The sequence below is a fragment of the Triturus cristatus genome, chromosome 2_2, assembly GCF_964204655.1.
Source record: "Triturus cristatus chromosome 2_2, aTriCri1.1, whole genome shotgun sequence".
Lineage (NCBI taxonomy): Eukaryota > Metazoa > Chordata > Amphibia > Caudata > Salamandridae > Triturus > Triturus cristatus.
In genome coordinates this window covers 777,304,137-777,321,525 of record NC_140582.1, presented here as the reverse complement: position 1 = coordinate 777,321,525, position 17,389 = coordinate 777,304,137, and positions in this window count along the sequence as shown.

The following is a 17,389-nucleotide window of genomic DNA, read 5'->3' as shown; positions in this document are numbered from 1 at the left end:
CACCTTCCAGAGAGGCCACTTCAGAGCAGTCGCTCCTACGGGACTGGCACGCACAGCGGATCTTAACGCTGCCACGTAGCCTCCCACAATCTCTTCCCCTGACGCCATTGCCGACATGAGAGAGGCCAGGCCCCTTCCTAGGCCACGCCCATCCAATCACCCCTCTCAGTATAAATCATGTGCACCAATCGGAAGCGCAGCGGACGAGCGCAGCGGGCGCGCCGTTTGCGCGCCGAAGGCGCGCCTAAGGCAAGCCCGTCTGCGCCCGTCCGCGATCGACCGGGGCCAGGGGCAGGTCACCCTGTCCAATTCATCACTTACACTTCTTCCCAGCTTCGTAGTCTCCATGGCACGTTGCACCTGCCTGCCCTTACCCGCTCTCTCATATCCTCACTTGATTTGTCCCCGGCTCCCTCGTCCTCCTGTCCTCTTCCCCCCCCTATCCCCCCCCATCTTCCCAGTACAGATGCTAGCCCTGTCGCAGCTAGGACCCTCGCTGCCTATTATCTTAATACCCGGTCAGCAGTGGCCCACTCACACGAACTGTCGGTACTGCTGGACCTTCACGCACCGGATCTACTCTTCCTAACAGAGACTTGGTTTAGTGATGACTCTCTCCCTGTTTTACTGGCCACCCTCCCTGCCCCTTATTATGCTCTACGAGCAGACCGCGTCGACGGACGAGCTGGGGGCGGCGTAGCAGTCATTACTCGGGCTGACCTTCCCTTCCAAATACTCTCTGTGCCAGAAATCGCCACCACAGAATACCTCGTTATCCGTACTACATCTACCACTCCTCCTCTCACCTGTGTTCTCACTTATCGTCCTCCGCAGTCACCCTTACAGTTTCTCCCTGACTTTCAAAAGGTACTGGCCACTCTCACGGTCAACAACTCCTCCATCCTGATTTTGGGAGATTTTAATTTTTGGCCATCAGACCCAGCAGAATGTCCGTCCTCGAAAGAGTTTTCAGACACCCTTCTCTCTCTTAATTTTGTACCACATGTTCGTCTACCCACCCACGTCAAAGGACACATCTTAGACCAGATCTGGTCCTTGAATTGTCCGGTGGATTCCCTGTCCATCTCACCCTGCACCTGGTCTGACCATTGTCTGATCTCATTTACCCTTCTCATCAACCCCACTGCTAAGCCCCCCCTCCCAAAGAATGTCTGGGTCCGCTCATGGAACCGAGTGGACCCGGCGCATCTATCCACCCTGCTGACCTCTTCCTACCCCATTCTGCAAGGCCTATCTACCCTTTCACAAGCCACTGCCATCGAACACTGGCTCTCCTCAGGCTGCGACTCCATTGTCCCACTGAAACGGGTGACCTCAAAACGGGAAAAAGACGCCAACTTGTGGTTCAACAAGGATCTTAAGACCACTAAACTTGTGGTACGCCGAGCCGAGCGCGCCTGGAGGAGGAACTATTGTCCGTTACTCAGATCTGAGTTCACTACCATCTTAGCTCAATATAAGAACGCTATCCTGGCTGCTAAAACGGCCTATTTCTCCTCAAAGATCCTAGCAGCGGAGAATCAACCAAGGGAAATCTTTTCGATTGTCCACAAACTAGCTTTTTCTGATAGGACATCTCTTAAGCCCTCCCCTTCCCTGGACCTCTGTCTTTCTCTCAACAACTTCTTTATCGAAAAAATTGCCATCATCAAAGCCAATATTCCCTCACCCCCCCTCACTTTTGTTGACCCTCAGTGTCCTCCATCTAAGGGTCAACTCAACGCTTTTCCCCTTTTGACTAAGGAATCCTTGACTTCGATAATTCCACTTGTTAAATCAGGATCCCCATTGGACACCTGCCCCGCGCACATCCTTCGTTACATCTATACAACCTGTCCAGACCCCTTTCTCCACTTCCTTAACACTTCTCTCTCCCAAGGGGTTGTAGCCAGCTCACTGAAAACAGCTGTTATTGTACCCATCTTAAAAAAGCCCGGCGCTGACCCTTCGGTCCTCGCCAATTATCGCCCCATCTCACTCCTACCATTCTCGGCCAAAGTGCTCGAACGTCACGTTACCAGCTCTTTGAGCACCTTTGTGGAGGAGTATCGGGTTCTGGCTTCTCGCCAAGCAGGCTTCCGCCCCGCCCACTCTACGGAGTCCGTAGTACTCTCGGTATTGGACAACCTCAGGGAGGGAATGGATACCAACCAGGCTCAGGCTTTGGTTCTCCTCGATCTCTCTGCCGCCTTTGACACGGTAGACCACACTATCTTGCTTTCCCGTGTCGGGGCGGCGGGGATCGGGGGTACAGCCCTGGTGTGGCTGTCCTCCTTCCTGAGGGACCGCACCCAGGCTGTCCGACTAGGCGATTTTGCTGCAGACTTCCGAAAAGTTCAGTGCGGGGTTCCCCAAGGTTCTTCTCTCTCACCTCTTTTGTTCAACCTCTATATTGCCCCCCTTATTTTTTCATTGCAGCAAATGGAGGTAAGCGTATATAACTATGCGGATGACCTCCAACTTGACTTTAACCTATCTTCTTCCTCTGCCTCTATCTTAAATTTCCAGTCTATTATGATTTTTATCCAGGACTGGATGAACCACAATCACTTGAAACTCAACCCAGATAAGACCGAGCTGGTGTTGACAGGTGGTTCCTCCAGTCCCTGGTCTTCACTGTTCTGGCCCCCTTCCCTAGGTTCTCCCCCGGTTCCTTCTGCCTCAGTCAAAACCTTAGGTATCAAACTTAATTCTCAGCTCACTCTTCACTCCCAGGTTAGCTCTGTGGTGTCTTCTTCCTTCCTGTCTCTACGCACCATTTGTAAGGTATCTCGCTTCTTTTCTTTTGATGCCTTAAAACTGATCATCCTGGCAATGGTCATCTCCCGCCTGGATTATGGCAACGCCCTGTATGCAGGTATTCCTGCATACAGCTTAAGGCGTCTGCAACTGATCCAGAACCAGGCGGCACGGTTGGTGTTCAACCTTCCTAAATCCCACCATGTAACGCCCCTACTCAAATCCTTACACTGGCTCCCTGTCCGCGAACGCGTCCAGTTTAAACTTGCTTCCATCATTTTTCAATCTCGACTGGGCGCGGCTCCGGCCTTTATTTCATCTGCAATCGTTCCCTATGTTCCTACCAGGGAACTACGCTCATCCTCGTTATTCCTACTGACAGCCCCTCGTTTCCGGAGGAAGAAGTGGGGAGGATCGAAATTTGCGACCCTTGCCCCAGCTCTATGGAATTCTCTTCCTTTAGAGCTTAGATCCCTTACTATCTATCCCCAATTCCGGAAAAAGCTCAAAGCCCATCTATTCTCCAAAGCTTTTTAATCCTCTCGCTTTTTTTCCTCTTCTCTTCTTACCTCTGCTGCTTTTTACTCTGGAGACCTGACTGTAACAGCGCCATGAAACCGCTGGTGAAAGTGCGCTCTACAAATACTTTTAAACTCAAACTCAAACTCAAACTACTGCAGAGTTACTGCTCATTTTGCTGTCCTTAAGTCATTAATCACATTAGGCTGCATTGAGTTAGGTCACAAGCGACATTGTGCCAAAAGCCTACCAACTTTAGTGAACCCAAACCCCTCCCAGACCCTCACTTGCCATCTCCCTCAGGACACCGTTTGTCCCTCCTGCAGCAATCACCCCAACTCACCTCTGCCTCTGCGGTGTGGGGGGCGTTGTGGTAAGTCAAGTGAGGGAGTGTGTCCAGACACAGCACTGACATGGAGCAGAAAGCAGTCAGATGGGAGTGTCATGTGAGCACCGTCACTTCTTGTCTAACCGCAGACGGACCACTGACACTTGCACTTCGCCCGAACATTCGGCAGCATAATAGACCCTTCTGCACCTAACTCCGGACCTGAGTGTCTCTTCCTACTAGGAGCCATTCTCCCCCCGTGTGGTACCCTCCTCACCACCCGACTGGGGACCTATGCCCCCCCCATCTGAATTGGGCAAAGCCGGATCCACACGGCCCAGTACATAGACATATATGGCATCCCTTTCCTTCTGACTTTCGTTGTTACAGTGAAGTGCCCATTCCTCATTAATTCAGCAATTGCCACATCTAATTCTAGCGCCGCCGAATCCAGATTGTCCCTCGTAGGTTGCCATAGGCATTTTTAGTCTCAGGCACAAAATATGTCCTGATGATGATCCCCATATTTATAAGTGAGATCGAAACGTCGCCGAAACACAGTACCATAATTATCAAAATTGCTTTGCTCCCATTCATTTGATAAGATTTGTACTCAAATCTATTGTGACTAAAATTGTTCATTGAATCTATTGTCACTGTATTAATATTAATGTTGAGCTTTTTCAGTTGTTCCTTGGTTTTCCCCCTCACCCCCTTATTCTTGTTTCTTTTCTTTATTGTATATAATTCAATAAATACTCGCATTTTTCCTTTCTGAAAATGAGTTGGCATAGAAGTTATCGTGCCTCTATGTCTGCTATTTTGTCCCTAAATTGCACAAAGGGACCTTTGTTCCTTGATAGAGGCCCGCCGCAGTGGTTACCACACACACGGGTCATGGCTCGCAGCGCGTCTCATTTTCTAGGCTTTTGTGCAAACTGAGTTGGGCAGCTGGCAAGGACCTAATGCGATGCTGCTTCTCCATGCTTCCTCCTCACTCCTTCCTCACTCCCACATATGTAGCATCAAAGAAGGGGTCACAGGGTTGAGGTGTTAGACACAACAGAGGAAAGAATATGTATTGTGGTCCATGCATAGTGAAGACGGCATGTTTGGGGTCAGTGATTGAAGGGGTAGTACTCCTTGGCGAGTGAGCAGCAGTCGAGGAAACCAGGTGGATTCTGCTAGTAGTAAAGAATCAGACAGTGATTGGAAAGATCAGTGAGAATGACAAGATAAGGAAGAGTGCTTAGAAGATGCTCTTGATAGATGCTTAGACATCTATTTTGAGTTTGTATCGTTGGTGTCCTCCTAGAAGTACACCAGGTGCTACCCACAGTGGTGCAATTCCCAATGAGATACTTGTTATATCAGAATCACATTATGGAGTCCACTAATGTGCAGCCAGGAACGCACTAGAAACTGCAAACAATTATAGTCCACCTAATATATAGAGTGCACTTACTAGCAGCATAAATGGCACCAGGATTAGGGTACACAGGGGTCCAATTGAGATATGGGGCTAGGGAGAGGTATTATTAGCTTATGGCAGAAAGGTTACCACCAAAGTGTAGCATTTATATGCATGTGAATTAGCACATATGATAGGAACTGCAGTTCAGAACCAGAGTTCAGAACAGCAGAAGCAAGCATACAAGGATTAGTGGTGTACTGAACTGCAGAGATGCAAGGTCACTGACGCTAGACCCTTACATTAATACGACCTTACAAATAAGGAACCTTTAACCTTCTGCTCATAGTAGTATGCCCATTCTGGACCTCCGGTGAGATGGTTTGATTAGTAACTGTATTGAGCAAGTGATAGAAGCAGTTGACTTACAGAATAAGCAATGGCCGGAAGTTAATGAAGGAAAGTGATAAGAGAAAGAGATGAGGTGCAAAGAGAGGCCCTGCGATTGGAGAGGAAGGACATGAGAAACACAATACAGTGATAGGCCACAAACAGTCAGTGTCGTTCTCCTTATAATGCACAGAGTTTCATGTTTACCAATATGTCAATCATAGGACCACAAAACAGACTAGGTTGTTTTAGGTCTTTGGGCTTGGAATTAGATGTGATTGAAAAGTGGATTATCTTTGTCTTAGATGGGTTCAGGATGAGCCAGAGTATTTATAGTTGAGTATTGTGGGCTATTCCTAGATTTATGCAGCTATACCTCATCCTATTAGTCTATACTTGAGCATTAAATGATGAAGTGTATGCCAGTAGCTGTGAGTTTATATCTGGTCATTTAAGGCTGAACTTAAAACGCTGTTTCAGGACTTTGACATCTTCATATGAGGCTATATTAAATGCAAGGTTTTACCTTTACTTATCAAGGCTGTGCCTGGTCATGCAAGTCTATCTCTGCGTTTATTAATACCTATCCGCTGTAAGTCATCTGTCACTGGCTAAAACATATGTGTGGATGGCCCTGGCGACTGATACTTATAGCAGTGAGCTAATGACCTATTGAGGCTTCACCTGGACATAGGCATTATTATATGTGCTCGTATGTGGTGATATGAACCATGCATGGGCTTTTGAGGATATTTCAGGGATTGTTCAAACCCTTCCATTCTGGAACCTTCTTTCACTGCAATACCATGCGTCGGAATGTCCTTAGAAATGGCCACGGAAACACAGGGTTTTAGTGGTAGGCAAATGACTCGATGATGCCACGTACATAATTACATATGAAGCTCTAACTGGGCATTAAACAGCCATATCTGGTTTGGTACTTTGTTATAACATGTACATGTTCCTAGGAATGTGAGGCTGTATTTGACAAATGATACTTACCTGGCAATGTAATTTTATCTTGGGATTTGTGAAGCTCCATATGATTCGGTTTTGCATGTGACTTCATTTCGGCAAAGCTCCACTGGTTGGGAATCCAAACTTGAGTGGCTTAAAATGACTCCCCATTGCCCATTGGTCTGGCAGGGCTCTGCTCTTACCTAAAATCGAGCTATGGCTAGACCTAAGAACTTTGAAAAAACATGCCTGCTTCTCCGAGACCATGCTCAGGATAGTAAGGCGCGAGGTAGGTTTTTCACACTTTCATTATACAATGCAGCTTGCCAAAAGTTACATCGAACATTAGCCGAATTATGTCCGTATTGCACTGTGCTCGGCATTATGCAATGCAATGCCGGCAGCTTTCCTGCATTGTGAATTAGAAAGAGGGGCTTTTCTGATATTGTATTTCAGTGATGCCGTGCAGCAGAGGTAAGATGTGAACAGTGTTAGCAATAACATGCCTGCTGAGGGAAATCCCATTAAGTAAGATTTCCATGAATTTACGCCATTTCCCAATATATATCAGTTTTCTGTCATTTCAAGGAGGGGATTAATAAAAGTTGTTTCAGGATTCACCGTATCTTATCTGTAGATTACACAGGATGAAATGCATTTTATTTCCATAAGTAAAAGGGAAGCCGGAACCTACAGCACAGTTTGAATTTAATGGGATGTGAAAGAAAGGTGCCTTGGGAGATGAAAGAAAAACAGCCACATGAAAATAGATAGCCTACCTCATCTGTATCAATTCGGGATAATACTGTGATTACTTTTAATAATGCATACCAAATACCAATAAAGTTAATGTGACAGTGAGAGATGGTAAACATTGAGAAAAGAATATTGCTCTCCACAGCTTTAAAATGAAGTACATATTTAAAGGGTCGCGCCCTGAAATCAAATTAAAGATTAGAAAAAAAGGTATAATCATGCAAACTTTAATCATGAAGATAGGTCTTACGTTTATAAATTATTCTCCTTTCTATTGGGTGTTGGGAATACAATCCGTGTAAAATGAGCACTACTAATGGATAAAAGCCCCCCAAAAAATAATTTTGGGAAAATACGTGCGTCTGTGAGACTAAACGTTCGTGTGTGCCCGTGTGTGCCCGTGTGTTTCAGGCCCATTCAGCGTCGGACTGGCATATAGAGCAATGAGGCATTGCCCAATGGGCTGGTCTGACAAGTCAGTGTGCGGGTTGGTTTCTTGGATGTTTGTGGTCTTGTTTCATGTTCTACTGGGCCGGTTTTTAGTGTTGATTTGCCTGCTATTAAAATATGCGTTGCCTGCTGCAAGCTCAAATCCATGCTGGCTACCATACTTTGCAGAACATTTTTACAGCATGTCTTTACAAGTACAAAACTACCCTCATTTGCAAACATCATCTAGTGGGGGCCGATTTCATTTTTACATTTGTTATCTGCTGAGTCTCAAGAAGTTTTCTTTTACGCTACGCGCCTTTTATGATCACTTCGGAATCTGACACTTTACATTTTATCATATATGTTTGGGCCCAAGAGACAAATATTGGTGTATGAGTAGATGTGATGTACTGCTCCCGGCTTTCTCATACATTTCTGGAGTATGTCAGCAGTATGCATGGCTTACTCCTTGAATTTATATGTAAGCTATGCGTCATAGCAAAATATTGGTGGATCGGGCCCTATCTATTATGTGCAAATTCCACCACGTATTACTGCAGCCTGCACTTCTGACAAGTGAAGGATCTGCCACGGCAGACCCTGTTTGGCCACAATATGGTCACATGAGTCATGTACTAAGGTACCAGTGAATTGTATTGTTCTCCCAGATGTGATACTATTCATGCACTAAAAGCCATTGCTTTGTATCAAGGAGTATACTGTACTGCTTGATGTGCATTGTAAAGAATGACATCACTTTTATTGTATTCCTCCCGTTTTCTCCTGCCTGATTTTGTTAGCTGCAGTTTCAGTGGCGGCTGCTATCATTGCTTAGTGATGGGTGGAGGGGGTAATCGAAACTAATCTCAATTAAGTTTTTAAAATTACACTGACCTGGTGCTTCGACTGCCGATGTCTTTCTTCTCTCCTCCGATCCTGGACTCCGGCTGCACACTGCGCAGGCTCCCAGATGCCAATTCCAGTGCTTCTCTCATGCTGGGAATACTATTCCCAGCATGAGAGAAGTGCTAGGATTGGACTGAGTGGCTTTGTTTGCTGCTCATAAAGTGCCTGGGCGTCTGTGGTGTTTCTCCAACCAGGCTGTGCAACACAAAAGGGCCGGTCAAACAGACATGCGCACTTAAAAGTGCCCACCACTCCTCCCAATGCCATACCTGTCACACATGCCTGCCTATCCCCGCCCAGCTGAAGGCTCGTGTCATCAGCAGCCAGACAGGGGGAACAAAAAAAATGAATGTGTCTGTCTGTAACGCAACTGATGCTCATGCAAAGCGCTCTGATACCTTAGGGTCAAGTAATACTAAAATACTTTTATTATCATTTATTTTTCCTCTTTTAGTGAGGGGAGGTGCTCCTCTCCCATTATGCAGTTTTCCGTATTTGCAAGTGTTATCTGACGACATCTGCCATCAGTCCACCTCATCCCCCACAGTGTGTCCCTGCCCATTTGAATGAGTACGCAACAGACAGGGTCACACACTGGGGAGTGTTTGAAAGAGAGAGAAATAAGCAACACACCCAAGTCTTCTTTATAGGGCCCTTTCCGGTCACTGGTTACAATATGGGTATTCACAGAGACTTTCAGGAGGTGTAGCAACCCATTAATTAAAGGTATGTATTTTAGTACTAATCAGAGATCAATATCAGATGTTACAATGCAGGTCTTTACCCCTTGTGCTTTTTGCTTCTGGGCGCTAATTTTGCATTGTAATACAATACAGGGTTCTACAATGCATGCCTTTACCCCTCATTGTAATATATACATAATGTGTAAATCTAAGCCAAGCTGAAGTGAAGGTGGTAAGCCCAGAATTTAGGAAAGGAATCAGGACTTAGATAAGCAGGGAAAGAGTAATACAGCACTACCATCTAAAAAAGAGTCCATGCAACATGATCAGCACAACAAGCAAGAAAGTCAAAGAGCTGTAGAGGAAAATCCACATGAGAATGCCACAGCAAAACATAATCTGAAGTGTAAATTCAGAGTAAACAGGCAAAGAGGTCATAGAAAAGCAAAATTCACTATTTTCGGCTTAGCCAGAACTGCCGGAGTTTCACTCCATAAAATTCTGTGGATTTACTTGAAAACGCCACAAGATTCTGCGGTGCTCTGCAAACAGGTGCAAATCTGCATGTTGAACTGCCTGCATCGATTTTTAGTGCCAATAATTTGCACTTGTTAGAAGATACAATATTGTTAGGGGTAAGTGGGCTCCTACCACTAGCAATAAGGGCACCAACGCAATATAAGGTCTGTTAGAAATGGGATTTCTGGTTGGCTAAGGCTTGCGCCAAAGCCAGGCAGAAACCACCACTCTAGTCAGGGCAAGGGAGTTACACGCCAAAGATAACCCCTGCTCACCCCCTTGGCAGCTTGGCACGAGCAGTCAGGCTTATCCCGGAGGCCATGTGTAAAGCATTTGCGCACAAACACAGCAATAACATCCCAGGCACACCACAAAAGGAACTCCACACAAGGTTATATCAAAAATAGCTTTTGTACACTCATAACACATTAGAATAGTAAACACATAATATACATGGTGCTACCTGGCACTGGGTCATATGTACAAGGGATTATTTACACCTGACAGGGCCAACTGGACCACTGTCAGTACCATCACAAAGTGAACTTAGTAAAAGTAGAACTTATCATAAACATAGAACACAACCAGTAACTACTGGTAGTCACTGTACTTAGCATTGGCCTGTAACATAAACTACATTATGCACAGCATCACATCAGGCGCGAATGACATTCTGCGCCAACCTCACCAGCATAAATACATTGTGCAATCATCTCACAAGTCTAAATGCATTAGACCCTAACCTCCTAAGCATAACTCACATTAGGGGCATAAATCACACAGAGAAATATAATCTCACTAGCCTAAACCAGTATATGCAAAACAACCTCATAATTATAAAAGACCACATTTAGAGGTATAACGCAGGGAGCGTAAAACATAGTACATGAATTACATTTCCTAGCACCAAAATCACATTAGGGCCTGGCGCCCTATTTACCTCCCAGTCCCCCTGGCCAACTGGCCATCTCAAAGGGGCACAAATGCCCTGTGTCCAGAATGTCAGGGCTGCTGCCTATGCAGTGAAATCCAAAGTGCGCCACTGTGCACACCTGAACGCAGCAGCTGGCACTAATTGCTGCGCAGCTGTAAATCTGAGGAAGGTCTGGCACTCATTGTGCCCTCTCATGCAAATGTGCGCAACGTTGCAGCTGCCCGGGCTGGTGCGGCACAGCTGGGGAGATAAGGATGGGTACTGGCACAAGTGCTGTATGAGCCCCTCTGGGTCCCTACTGGACCTCCTAAAACAAATGGGGCAACGTTGCAGCTGCCCACTGTCAGGTGGGGCAGCTAGGGTGGCCAAAACTACCAGCACGGCCCCAGGAGGATCTCTAGCCCCGCACACAAATATGTGCCCTCTCGAGGGAGCCACAGGCTCTCCTAAACAAATGTGCCCCAATGGTGCGCACTGGCGCTTAAAATAAACATGCCCACCGTTGGAGCGGCCCTTTGGGAGGTGGGGCCGCTCGAGTCCTCACACTGACACCATGCCCAACACATCCTCAACAACCAACAATGTTCGTGTGAGCCCCCCGGGGATCTTTCTGCAAGACATGCCCCCTTGTTGGAGCGGCCCGCAACGGCGGGACCGCTCAGGCACCAACAGTGCCTCACGCCTCACTACTCAAGCCCCACTCACCGGAATGTGGGACTCGTCTGGGTTTCCTTCCTTGCTGGGGAGGCTCCGTCTCCTCTGGGCTCCGGAGTGATACCTTCACACGTGGGGCTCTCCTCACTCATGGGAGCCCCACACTTGCATCAGCGGCTTTGGCCGCCACCTCTCACTTCACCCGGGCCCCCTCCTGGGACCCGGGACTTGGTTGTGGAGCCCGCACGGCTCTGTACTTACTCTGCAGCGTGTCCCAGTGCGGGGTGGGCTTCCGCCTGGGTCTTCGAACACCGCACTTCATTTCTGGCCTCAGGGCCCTTCCCCTTCCATCCGCGCGGCCCCGCCCACAACCAAGCGGGCCGCGGATCGTGGCCTCTTCCCTGTTCTCGGCGGCTCCCTCCCCTCAAACAAAGACAATTGCGGGTGGGCATCCGTTAAAACGATCCTCAATTGCGGGGTGGGCACCCGCTTCAAACAAAGCTCCGATGTGGGGTGGGCACCCGCCGTCCTTGGTTACGTATTGCGGGGTGGGCTCCCGCCAGGTACGCAGCAATGCGGGGTGGGCACCTGCCCCCAAAATATGTATTCAGCGGGGTAGGCTTCCGCTCGGGGTGGCAGAATGCGGGGTGGGCTCCCGCTCGATCACAGCATCACGGAGGGAATCCCTATGCTGGGGATTCCCTCCATCTCCATATGCAGCGCAGCGCTGCCACAGTCCACGCGCTCCTCTCTCTTGGCAACCTAAAAATAAAGTGCTCACAAGGCGATAGAGCCATCAAAAGTAAGTCTCCCTAGACTAAGGGGCTCTTCAGGAAAAAGGATCAGTCCTTAGAGGAAGGGGCCATGCAGGGTCCAGGGAGGCAAGCCCTCCTGGCAGCCCCCCTGGGCCCCAGCCGCAGCACGCCCCACAGGTTCAGGATCCACCAACAGAACACTGAACCACTTTCATGGGGTCACAGCACTTATATTTATACAACATTTTCTTTGTCACAAACTGTAGGGCAAGGGGAGAACCAGTTACAACTAGTTCTGGAGCACTTTGTTTTGCTCAGCCCCTCTCCCTATTCACAGGACAGGCTAGGAACATCAGACGCACCACAGGAGGTGGAGCCAGCATTGTGGAGGGAAGACACAGTCCTATTCAGGTCCCAGGTGCAACTCCTCCCTCCCATCTACATGCAGATCTCTCCATTCACCACCGGGCAGACTCACCCTGGCTCCTGGAATTCCCCAGCCCTCTCAGCTCCTGTCAATCACAAGCCAGACATGCACTCCACAACAGGCAGGCAGACACACAGTACACAGAAAGGCCAACTTCTAGAAGTAGCACTTCTCCACTAGTCACAATAAATCTGCGCACACCATTGCGCAGCATTTATTCTCACGAGTTCGCACATACCAAACTCGACCCTGCACTCCTCTCACACCAGGAACTACCAGGGACACACATATCCCCCATGCATTCCTATCGGAGGGCAGGCCCATCTCACCTGACATACACAGAGAGCGCATGCACTTTACACTGGACCCCAGTGCTAAAGTTCTCAGAGTCCTAAAATCACCAACACCAGGTTACAGAAAAAGGCTAGGAGAACGCAAAAAGTTTCGGGGTGAACCTGCCAAAAGGGCCAAGTCCAACACAACCCCCTTCCAGCCAAAACGCAGGGCAGACCAATCACTCCCTTGATCAGCTTCCCTGCTTTGGGCGATAGATCACGGACGTGGGCCCGCAATGGCAGGGACACCCTCCGGTTCTACGCCACTCTGAACCCACGTGGTTCCCTCTAAAAAAGAACTCTCCGGCCCAACTAGGATACCCCACTGGTACTCCCTAGTTGTCCACGGCCAGGACCAGGCCCTAGGCCATTCAGATGTCACAGGTCCTTGCCAATCCACAGAGTGGGGGGCAGTAACCCCTGGCAAACAATAGCCATTCTCCACTCTCCCTCTCAGTGTAGTTGCAATCTACCACTGATCCTTCAACTTAGGGTCCGCACCCTCAGGCTGACCAGAGGTCACGGGCAAGAGTGCCCCACCCTACCTCTACTTCTGGGGTTCCGCACCCTCCCAGGGAAGCACCCACTAGAACACAGCTCTCCCACCAGTTCAGGACCTCTCTCCATCAACTGGTCTACCACCTGGCATCTGGAGACTCTTGTCTTCGGAAAACAAAGCACACAGCACAGTTCCTCTTCAAGCTGGGGGGACACAGCACACAGCAAAGTCCCTTAGTCCTCTACCTCAGCATAAACAACACAATATAGGTCAGCCCCCAGACACACATCAATGGCGGCACTTTTCCTAAGTCTATTCAGCTGTTCTCTTTGGCAGGGATTCCCCCTCAACCACAAAGTTTCCAAGCCTCCCAACCTAGGGTCTAAACACTCAGGTTGCACCGGGGTCAGAGGCAAGGACACCCTCCCTCTGCACCCCCTTCCAGAGTTCTTCAACCTCCCACCTTGGAGCGGTACCCCTGGAAGACAAACCGGTCAGGACACTGATTACCGATGCCCTTCCCTCCAGGTCAGGCTGAACCTGAACCTGGCCTCCCCAACCTCTGGGTTTAACCCTTTGGTCAGACAATTTCCCAGTGAACCAGGACTTCCGGGGGAGCACACATGCCCCCCCACTTGAGGGTGACACATAACTAATGGGTCGTGTGACAGTCTGCCTGGCTCTAATCTCGTGACCTCCTGTCCACCTGACAGGGCGCAGAGATCCCCCAGGACAGAAGTGGCGTCACCATGGTCACTCATTGGTGGTTCAGCCCTTCTGGCTGGCACCTGACCCCCTTGGCTCTTCCACTGGGGACTCTTTCCCCCTCTCACCCCTCAACCAGGACTTCTGCACCCTCCACTTAGGAGCGGTACTGCCCAACCCCAGGACCCCTGGAGCTCTGGTTACAGACACATCCTCTAGACACTGGAAGATCCTCCTCAAATGACCTAAAAGTACAGCCTAGGCCCGCGACCTGGCTCTCCCTTAGGGAACCCTCCAGGCCCTGGGACGGGGTTTTGGGCAACCGCGGGACACACCGTCCCACACTCACTTCATCTCCACTGAGACCGGACGTGAGCCCCTACACCCCTCCCATTCCACTGGGACCTAGCTGGGCTACACTGAACCTCTTCCCCCACACAGGACCAGAAGATACCCAAGCCACTACTTTTGGAATCACTCCCCAATGCCTCTGCAAGACCTCTAGCACACAGCCAGAGGTCCACCTTCCATGCAAGCTCTTTATCACAAAAAGAACTCACACCCCTTCGTCCAGTGCAATACATCACTCATCCACACCCCCCCCCCCCCCAGACTGGTGAGACAGTTCCTCACTGCCCCAGAATCTCAACCTGCACCCCTCTTACTGAGCACCAGTTACCATACTCTGGGAACGGGAATGGGGCTTCCTGCACTGGACTCACTTCTGCTGCCACCACTGGATCCCACCCGGACTGGTGAATCCAGACACTCACACTACGCTCAGGGGATAACCACCTTCCTGAGCTAGCTGTTTCTCCTCCACACTCCCTCTCTTCCCTCCTATCTACCCACACCTCTGGGGACAGGAACAGGGATTGGGCACTGGACCCAGCAAGGAACTCCCTATCTATGGGAACCTCCCCACCTACTGACGTCCCGCCCTGTCATTTTCTCTCTTCTGCCACACAACATAAAAGTGCAGAAAACACCATTTAAAAATGACACTCTCGAGGAGAAAACAAAATCATAAACAATAATCCCCAACATGTGACTATCTAAAATGCAGAGTTTTGTAGTGCAGCCAGTTGTCACTGTGGTACTGCGCAAATGCAAGTCCTATCCTCACCGCTGCCAACCAATGTTAGAAATGGGATTTCTGGTTGGCTAAGGCTTGCGCCAATGCCAGGCAGAAACCACCACTCTAGTCAGGGCAAGGGAGTTACACGCCAAAGATAACCCCTGCTCACCCCCTTGGTAGCTTGGCACGAGCAGTCAGGCTTATCCCGGAGGCCATGTGTAAAGCATTTGCGCACGCACACAGCAACAACATCCCAGGCACAACACAAAAGGAAGTCCACACAAGGTTAAATCAAAATATCCTTTGTATTCTCATAATACATTAGAACAGTAAACACATAATATGCATGGTGCCACCTGGCACTGGGTCATATGTACAAGGGATTATTTACACCTGACAGGGCCAACTGGACCACTGTCAGTACCAACACAAAGTGAACTTAGTAAAAGTAGAACTTATCATAAACATAGAACACAACCAGTAACTACTGGTAATCACTGTACTTAGCATACGCCTGTAACATAAACTACATTATGCACAGCATCACATCAGGCGCAAATGACATTCTGCGCCAACCTCACCAGCATAAACACATTATGTAATCATCTCACAAGTCTAAACGCATTAGATCCTAACCTCCTAAGCATAACTTACATTAGGGGCATAAATCACACAGAGAAACATAATCTCACTAGCCTAAATCAGAATATGCAAAACAACCTCATAATCATAAAAGAACACATTTAGATGTATAACACAGGGTGCGTAAAACATACTACATGAATTACATTTCCTAGCACCAAAATCACATTAGGGCCTGGCGCCCTATTTACCTCCCAGTCCCCCTGGCCAACTGGTCATCTCATAGGGGCTCAAATGCCCTGTGTATAGAATGTCAGGGCTGCTGCCTATGCAGCGAAATCCAAAGTGCGCCACTGCGCAAACCTGAACATAGCAGCTGGCACTAATTGCTGTGCAGCTGTAAATCTGAGGAAGGCCTGGCACTCATTGTGCCCTCTCATGCAAATGTGCGCAATGTTGCAACTGCCCAGGCTGGTGCGGCGCAGCTGTGGAGATAAGGATGGGAACTGGCACCACTGTGCCGTGTGAGCCCCTCTGGGTCCCTACTGGACCTCCTAAACCAAATGGGGCAACGTTGCAGCTGCCCACTGTCAGGCAGGGCAGCAGGGGTGGCCAAAACTACTAGCATGGGCCCAGGAGGCTCTCTAGCCCCACACACAAATACGTGCCCTCTCGAGGGAGCCACGCGGGCTCTGGAAGAAGAATATGCCCCACGTTGGCGCACACAGGCTCTCCTAAACAAATGTGCCCCAATGGAGTGCACTGGCACTTAAAATAAACATGCCCACCGTTGGAGCGGCCCTCTGGGAGGCGGGGCCGCTCGAGTCCTGACACGACACCGTGCCCCGACACATCCTCAACAACCAACAATGTCCGTGTGAACCCCCCGGGGCTCTTTCTGCAAGACATGCCCCCTTGTTGGAGCGGCCCGCAACTGCAGGACTGCTCAGGCACCAACACTGTGCCTCGCGCCTCACTACTCAAGCCCCTCTCACCGGACTGTGGGACTTGTCTGGGTTTCCTTCCTCACTGGGGAGGCTCCGTCTCCTCTGGGCTCTGGAGTGATACCTTCGCATGCGGGGCTCTCCTTACTCATGGGAGCCCCGCACTTGCATTGGCGGCCTCGGCCGCCACCTCTCACTTCACCCAGGCCCCCTCCTGGGACCCGGGACTTGGGTGTGGCGCCCGCACGGCTCTGTACTTCCTCCGCAGCGCGTCCCGGGGCGGGGGGGGCTCCCGCCTGGGTCTTCGAGCACCGCGCTTCATTTCCGGCCGCAAGGGCCCTTCCCCTTCCGTCCGCACGGCCCCGCCCACAACCAGGCGGGCCGCGAATCGTGGCCTCTTCCCTGTTCTCGGCGGCTCCCTCCCCTCAAACAAAGACAATTGCGGGGTGGGCACACGTTAAAACGATCCACAATTGCGGGGTGGGCACCCGCTTCAAACAAAGCTCAGATGCAGGGTGGGCACCCGCCATCCTTGGTCACAGCAGTGCAGGGCGGGCTCCCGCCAGGTACGCACCAATGCGGGGTGGGCACTCCATTTCCATATGCAGTGCAGCGCTGCCACAGTCCACGCGCTCCTCTCTCTTGGCAACCTAAAAATAAAGCGCTCACAAGGCGCTAGAGCCATCAAAAGTAAGTCACCATAGACTAAGGGGCTCTTCATGAAAAAGGATCAGTCCTTAGAGGAAGGGGCAATGCAGGGCCCAGGGAGGCAAGCCCTCCTGGCAGCCCCCCCTGGGCCCCAGCCGCAGCACGCC